The sequence below is a fragment of the Plutella xylostella genome, chromosome 30, assembly GCF_932276165.1.
Source record: "Plutella xylostella chromosome 30, ilPluXylo3.1, whole genome shotgun sequence".
NCBI lineage: Eukaryota > Metazoa > Arthropoda > Insecta > Lepidoptera > Plutellidae > Plutella > Plutella xylostella.
In genome coordinates this window covers 5,715,104-5,723,434 of record NC_064010.1, presented here as the reverse complement: position 1 = coordinate 5,723,434, position 8,331 = coordinate 5,715,104, and positions in this window count along the sequence as shown.

The following is an 8,331-nucleotide window of genomic DNA, read 5'->3' as shown; positions in this document are numbered from 1 at the left end:
GCGTTATGGATTAGGCCTCGTCCTCTCAATCGAGAGGCCGTGGGTTCAAATCCTGGCCTTTACCAATGAATTCTTTCAATTGTGTTTTCAATTAAAGAGTTTAAGTACAATAATACCATGTGCTCTTACGGTAATGGAAAACCTCGTGAGGAAACCTGCTCATCTATATTCTAGATGTGTATTCTAGGTGCATTGTGCTTATTCCAAAACGGCGATATGGTTCGCAACCTATCACGTGAGTACAAATGTGCTGCGAAAAGTGGGTGGCTCGCTTGTGAGCCACCTCTGACTACCCCTTCGGGGATTACAGTCGTGAGTGCATATAATTATGTAAATACTCAAACATACGTTTCCTAGAATCCACCATTGGGCAAATTTATTGGGTGTTACCCAAGGATAGGAATAAACGCCAAAATAATCCCATGTATAATATTATGTAATGATTTATATATATTAAATAAACAAAGTTAAAAAAAAAAAGGAATTAAATAGAAACCAGTAGTGAACCACGTGTCGTCCGCCGCCTGTTGTTACCTTTAGCAGACTTGATCGGATATTTGGGAAGTGAAATATGAAATACCAGCTAATTTAAAAAAGTAATAGTAATAATAAATTACTGTGAATGTAGTTAAATGAATGAAATTTAGTGTACATACGTGATGTAGTATTTGCACACGACATGAGTGTTAAATGTGTAAATATGAATTTACTATCGCAAACTATTGAATTGTTAGAAAGAATATATTTTAACTGATCTACCTCAAAGTGTAAATTTAAGAAAACTGAATCCTATGTAAATGTTGTAAAGTAGTGTTTTCCTTTGCTACGTAAAATTTAGCTTGATGTGGTTTTGCAATGATTAGGGTAATATTAGAAAGAATGGAATTGAAATATATCCAAATAATATAAACCAAAAATCAAGTAATTTTTCTTTGAACATTTTTTTCCTTTATATTAAAAATAATTGTTTTATAAATTGGTGGAAATTAAAATGATTTTATGAGCTTTACGGCTTTCTGTTTGTAAATGCGAGAAAGAAAATGTTTTTCATAAAATCTATGCAGTAGACACATAATACATAATTAGTTATGTACTTAATACTGTGAGATGATATTAGTAGTTAGAGTACGACCTCGCTAACTTTGCATCGCGTTAAAGAAGGAAGTATTTTTATTAACCGGTAATCCCAAATGAATAAAGACATGTAAGAACCTCGTCAGTATCAGTTAAATCAGTGCCCTAATAAAGCAAGCGAAGTTAGCTTTGTCGGACTCTAAAGTCAGTTTTTTAATCTCAGACACTTAGTGCCAATTTCACCATTCTCTGTTAGAGCATAACCAGGGAGTAATGGTTAACTTTTGACACATCTGTCATGAATTTTATATGGAGATGACGTTTAATTTATAAATCAATCCCTGTCGGTTAGATAACCGAGAATGGTGAAATTGGCACTTAGGGCCAGTTTTTTGATCCGTGGTCAACTTTAACCATTAGTCAGGTCACGTATCAGTCAGCATGACAGCAGCATACGAATTTTGTTGGTTTTTAACTAATGGTTGCCATTTTTGACCAATGGTTGAGTTAAAACTAGGGATCAAAAAACTGGCCCTTAATTGACAGATTCTGAACGGTTCACCAACAGTCGATTGTCCCGCCAATAGAACGATACGTCACTTAATCGCGGGCCAATCGAATGTTGGTGAACCGTTCAGAATCTGTCAATTAAGTATCTGAGATTAAAGAAACAGAGTTTAATCAAAATGCAGAACTGTTTTTGAAATAAAAATGCATAAATGTACGGTCATGTGTTGTCAATGTCGTTATGCATTTTTAAGTGGCAAAGAAAGATTTTAGATATAATTTTGTACTATTTCAATGCATTTTACATGGAATCGGACAATACATGGCTAAATCACAAAAATGTAGCTTCTTTTCAGGTCTTAATTAATATACGAGGTGGATTTCACCAAACGCTAAACGTATTTACAGACGTTTGACAGGCATCTTAATAATAAATAATATTTATTGAAAACAAGCAGAGTAAACATAACATATGAAAACCCTGACTCCCAGACTAGGTAACTCTGTATCTTGAGAGTCAGTGCCTTCCCATTCTATGAATAATACTTAGCGTTTCGTGAAATTACACCTAAGTTTCTGAGTTTTACTAAAATAAAAATCTCGGTACTGAGACAACTATGGAGCTTCCACTATATTATTGTATTTTTGACGTTTCCTTATGTCTGTTGGTTTTCCTTTGCAGTCATCAAATATGTATGGGATTTGGAATGTCAAAAAACCAATAATATAATGGACAGAGTATAAGTATGGCATTTGTTAGTTAATTTTTTTCACTCATATTTAACTTGAAATCCCATTTTCACATAAGTATCCTTCTTAGTATTATTCTTGCTAGTGTAAAAAAGGTTTTTACTCGCATTACGGTGTTGCCAGAGTGAAAATAATATAAATTGTGAGGAGTTATAATATTGTTTGCACTATAATACCCTTGACTTTAATGAAAATCATGCTAGTATCGTACATTCAGCAAAAGAGATATGTATACCTCCCAGCGTATTTACTGACGGATGATTATCTACTTTCCACCTATGAGTCTTGGTGCCAATTTCGCCATAGTAGGTTAGACCATAACCAGGGATTGTAGCTTGACTTTTGACACATCTATTCTAATTTGGAGCTTAGTCCCAGTTTCTCCATAGTCGGTTATCTTACCGACCAGGGATTGGTTCATCAATTCATGACTGATGTGTCGAAATTCAACCACTAATACCACTAATGACTATGGAGAAATTGGCACTTAGGATGAAACGGTTTGCTCTGTTCTTAATCATTTCTGTTGGCTGTACCTATGTATTTAAATATCTTGCCTTGTGTAAATTATGGTTTGAGAAAGATAATACTATAGTGTTGTAAAGCTAAGGATGTTGTTTTTTAATAATTGCGTTATTTGCATGGCAACAATGTTTATTTAAAACTACAACTATTATTGTTTGAATCAGCCTGTCAAATTAAAACCTTGTTAAATTTAAGATTAGTCAATAATCGTTGTTTTTTTGTATTATTTTATTAACTGTTGATAAATTAAATAATTTTATTTATAGTTTTGCCAAATGTCACTCATTTTAGTGTTATTGTCAGCAACTCATCACAAAAGGTTTTTTAACCAAAGATAATTCAAAAATAGTAATTATATGTATTGTATAGATTAAACCGAATGAGGTATATAAAAAGTATATTATGTACTTACCAGTTATATTTATTTTTCCCTGAAGAGGGTTTGTGCCCGTGATAACCAACTATGTAATATATACGTAACTGATTTCGATTATATAGAAAATATATATATTTAAAAAGTAAATTGCATACATTCGTGTGTTTTATTTTAAACCCTAAGTGCCAATTTCTCCATAGTCAGTTAGAGCATAACCAGGGACTGACTTTTGACACATCTGTTATTAATTTTATATGGAGATGACGTTTAATTTATAAATCAATCCCTGTCGGTTAGATAACCGACTATGGAGAAATTGGCACAAACAATAGAATAGAATTAGACAACGGTAATTTTTGAGTTTAACTGGAATTTTATGAATATTTTTTTTATTGAATTGTTGCCCTTTTCAAAGTTAGCATTGCAAAGTAGGTTTGTTTCTATGCGAAATACAATTATTTAAAATGGTAACGAGGATCCGGCGACTAAATAAAACGAGAAATATAGCTCCAAAATACTTTATAGCTAAACATATGTAGTGTAGGTACATAAATATTAAGACGAGTACGACTAATTTACATATTTATATACTTGATCACATATACACATTCAGGTTTAAATGTATATACACTTACTGCCAGTTTCTATAACTCTATCTACCGGTTACTCCCTCCATACGATTTTGACAGGTTGTAACTTTTAGGGCTGATTTTTCAATGGTCCGATAAACGCTATCTGAGGACTAAAATTGTAGCTGTCAATGTCTAATACAAACAGTCAGACGCGACAGCATCAGAATTATTCTCCAGATAACCCTTATCTGACCATTGAAAAATCAGCCCTTTAATGTGTGTGCCCTTTTATGAAAGTAACTACTACTCATCGGTAGATAGAGTTATAAAAACTAATGAAAAAGGTATAATGTTTCGTCGTTGACATTCATCAATGAGCCTGCGATTTTATTGAGAATATTCTAGTTATGGGGCCGAAACCAAACTCCTACTAGTAGACACATTTTACTTCCAAAAACTACAAAAAACAATGAACTATATCGTATTTAATGAAGTAAGAAATTAAAACAATAATAAAAAGATAAGTACTTAAATTACTTAATAGGTCGGATATAACAAAGGCCACTCCAGTAAAATTACAAAAATAAATACCAACTTAGGAGTTTTTCTAAAAAGCTGCTTAATTTAATACTTTACAGTAATCATTATTAGTATTTTTTCATTCTTAGCTTTGCTAGATTAACTACTTGTGACACAAATTATACCCATGTATTACCCATTCCCAATAATAAATAACACCAAAGTTCTTCTATTTTCTTTAACTTCACAACAATTATAGGTTAATCAAAATCAAACTTGGCAAATACTTGACAGAAAGGATGTACGTACCTATTCATTCGAGGTAATTCCAATCTGTTCCTTTAGAGAATTCACTCTAGGGTGGATTCTGAGAAACGAATATCCGAGAATTTACCCTACCCTCATAGATTCGAGTTTTTTTAACCTATGATGATGATGAAATCCTGTTATCCCTCATCAGGGACTTAGGGCTCGAAGAAAAGATTTCCACTATTCCATTTTTTAACCTATAGTAGGGTAAATGATCGGAAATACGTTTCCCAGAATCCACCCTGGGGTGTTTTTTCTAGGGCAAAAAATCGGAATAACCATGCATTTGTGTTTATTTATTATTGGTAAGGGGACAGTGAATTACTTACTTAAATTATCTCATATTTACACTACACATTTTACACATATAAAATACAAATGCATTCTAAAAAGTTTTATTTATAATTCAAACGATCTATGCTATTAATCTTAATATTTTTTCTTAATGTGAGAGCCATAATACAATTTCATTGATGTTTTTTTAACTATTCTAAGTTAAAAATAATACTAATACTTAAGTAAGTACTTTCTATTACCCTTACTAAGTAAATTGTTACTATTCAACATCATCTAACACAGCAAATATATTGTACGACTATTTACAGGCCTGGAACTTTAAAGATACTCGATACTTAATTCTGTTGTCAGTATTTTGTTCTAACTACAGAAGATAAATGCTTAAATTAAAGTGAGATTCTAATAGTAATCTATAATTAAATACCCATGTCCCATGGTTCATTCTTCTTCTTCTTCTTCTTCTTCCTTGCCTTATCCTTATTTAGGGTCGGCTTTGGTGGTCATGTCACGCCATTTAACCCTATCCTCTGTCATATCCTCATTCACTCCACACTCTCTCATATTTTCTTTCACGCAATCAAGCCACGTCTTTCTTGGTCTTCCTCTCTTGCGCCTTCCTTCGGGTCTCATTTCCAACACTTTCTTTGTCACATAATCATCTTCTCTTCTCATGACATGCCCAAACCAAGAAAGACGATGGCTTTTCATCTTCTCCACTATAGGAGCCACTTTCATACTTCCCCTTATATACTCATTTCGTATTCTATCTTTTCTTGTAACACCACACATCCATCTCAACATTCGCATCTCTGTCACATGCATCCTTTTCTCATCGCATACTTTGGTTGCCCAGCACTCAGCCCCATACAACATCACCGGCCTTATGACGCTTTTATATATTTTGCCTTTGATCTTAATTGGCATCTTGCGATCACACGTCGTGCCGGTGAGTTGTTTCCATTTCATCCATCCTGCATTCATTCGTCTCGTCACATCCCTGTCAATACTTCCATGGTTCATTCTTAATTAAGTATATTACCAAAAACCAAATACTAATCTCAACAAAATAAATGCTATAATGAATTTGCCACACTTTACTAATCAATTATTTTTTGTGCAAGTTATAAAGCGCCTTCTATGTTTGTCAATGAATTCGAAAGGATATTGATGTCGATTCTGAAGGCGGAAATTCTAATTTTAACGCTGTCAAAACCTTAATCGATTCGATTCCCGGCTGGGGCAGATATTTGTTTAAACACAGATATTTGTTCTCGGGTCTTGGGTGTTGATGTGTTGATATTTATATTTAGTATCTATCTATCTATGTATTTGTGTAGATATATCAGCTGTCCGACACCCATAACACAGGTTCTGCCTAGCTTGGGGTCGGATGGCCGTGTGTGAGATGTCCCCACATATTTATTTATTTATTTAATTTCTTTATTTAAAATTCGACTCTATGAGTGTTCCCGTAAATGTCATTTTTTGCTAGCAAAATTTATAGTTTGACAGCGTTAAAATTAGAATTTCCGCCTTCAGAATAGCTACCATTGAATCCTTAAACAGGTTTTATCAGTATAAGGGTGCTTACATAAAGAATCAGGTTACCGGTACATACCTGTACCATGACATTTAAAAATCCGGGAAATGCTCCGTGAGTGAGCGCTTTTACATAATCAGGTTACCGGTACAGGTAGATACAGGGAACCCGATTCTCTATGTAAGCACCCTTATTCTTGTCGCCAGGTCATTGTACCCGACGTAAAGAACTTTCATTATGAGACCAAACCTTAAAGCGCAAAAAATATAACCTATTTCAAACAAAATGCATGGAGCAGATCATATTTTTTCCGGGCTAGGTACGGTGGCCTGCGCCTAAAAGAATAGGCGGAGTTTTTAAAATAGCTCTAATATTTTAATATGCTGCTTAAAAATTCCGCCTGTATACTTTTAGGCGCAGGCCACCGTACATAAAGAAAGTTGTTTAGTATGTCTGACTTTTTGACCAGGAACGACAATGATAAAAATGTCACCACTACAATGAGTAGGGCATTGTCCTGGTCACACCGCAACAAATTCCAGCATAATTCGGTGCATAGAAACAAGGGGTCACGTCTCCCCGGTGCCTCTCACTGCTACATGTTGATAAAGGGGGGACAATTTCTCTCAAGCGACCTATCCTACAGCTTTCATATAGGTATAGCATATTCTGATATATCCGCCACAAGGGCCAACGTCCCCCCGTGCAATATTCCTTATATTGATTGCAGTTGGCTGCATCCCCTCTAGTGCCGTAAAATGAGCCGCGTCCCCCCTACTGCTTCCCTTTAGTTGGTATTTGTTGTCACACCGCAACAAGCGCTAGCATATTATATACACTTACACAGCTATTTCCTCTACGATTGGCAGCGTCCCCCCTAGTGCCCTCCTTGTCCCCCCTAGTGCCCTACTTGTCCCCCCTCTACTCATTGTCCTGGTCGCAGTCCGCAGCGAGCGCCAGCATGTGCGGCAACTTGTAGTGTTGCATGTGGAACGGAGGCTCCGGGCTGCGGGAACTCACCGTGGATATCTGAGGAGAGAATGTGGAATGTGGACTAAAGTGATATAGAGTAAGAAGAGAAGAGAGATCGGGAGAGAGAATATGGAATATAGTTACTTAGTGCCAATTTCGCACTAGTGGGTTAGAGCATAACTAGGAATTATTGGTTGACTTTTGACATATCTGTCAAAAATTTAATATGAAGATGACGTATAATTGATGAACCAGCAATCCATGGTTAGGTACGATCTAATTGACTATGGCGAAATTGGAGCTTTAAGTGAGAAGAGAAGAGAGATAGTTTCATTCAAGGTAAGACATTCAAATGCAGCTTGTGATAAGGATAAGCAGATATTAGTTAGATGAGGAAATAAGAAGGCATATTTTGGGAGAGTTCCAGAAAGGTCGCAATCCAGTGGTGGTGGTGATCGAGGTGACCTTTTGCTTCGTGTCAACGATTAATCTATTGGCTATATCAAATGATGATGTGTTAAATGGGGTATAGTAAATATTCTAGATAGGTAGTTAGGTGGTAGGTGCTACTCACATGTCCATGCCTGCCTCTGCGCCGCCGCGGCAGGATGCCCTTGCGTGCCATGAAGAAACTGAAACATTAAGGCATAGGTTAGGTACACCGTAACTACACACTTGTCTTAAAAACATAGGTGTTTATAGATGCCGCAAGTGCATGTAGCTGGTAGTGGCTGGACTCGGAAAGTCGAGGACCGAGTGTTGTGGTGCTCCTTGCGAGAAGCCTATGTCCAGCAGTAGAACATTACGGGCTGATGATGAAGTATTCTAAGATGCTCACCGTGTGTTCCGCTCATCTCGCATAATCTTTATTGACCAAAACTCATTTCGCA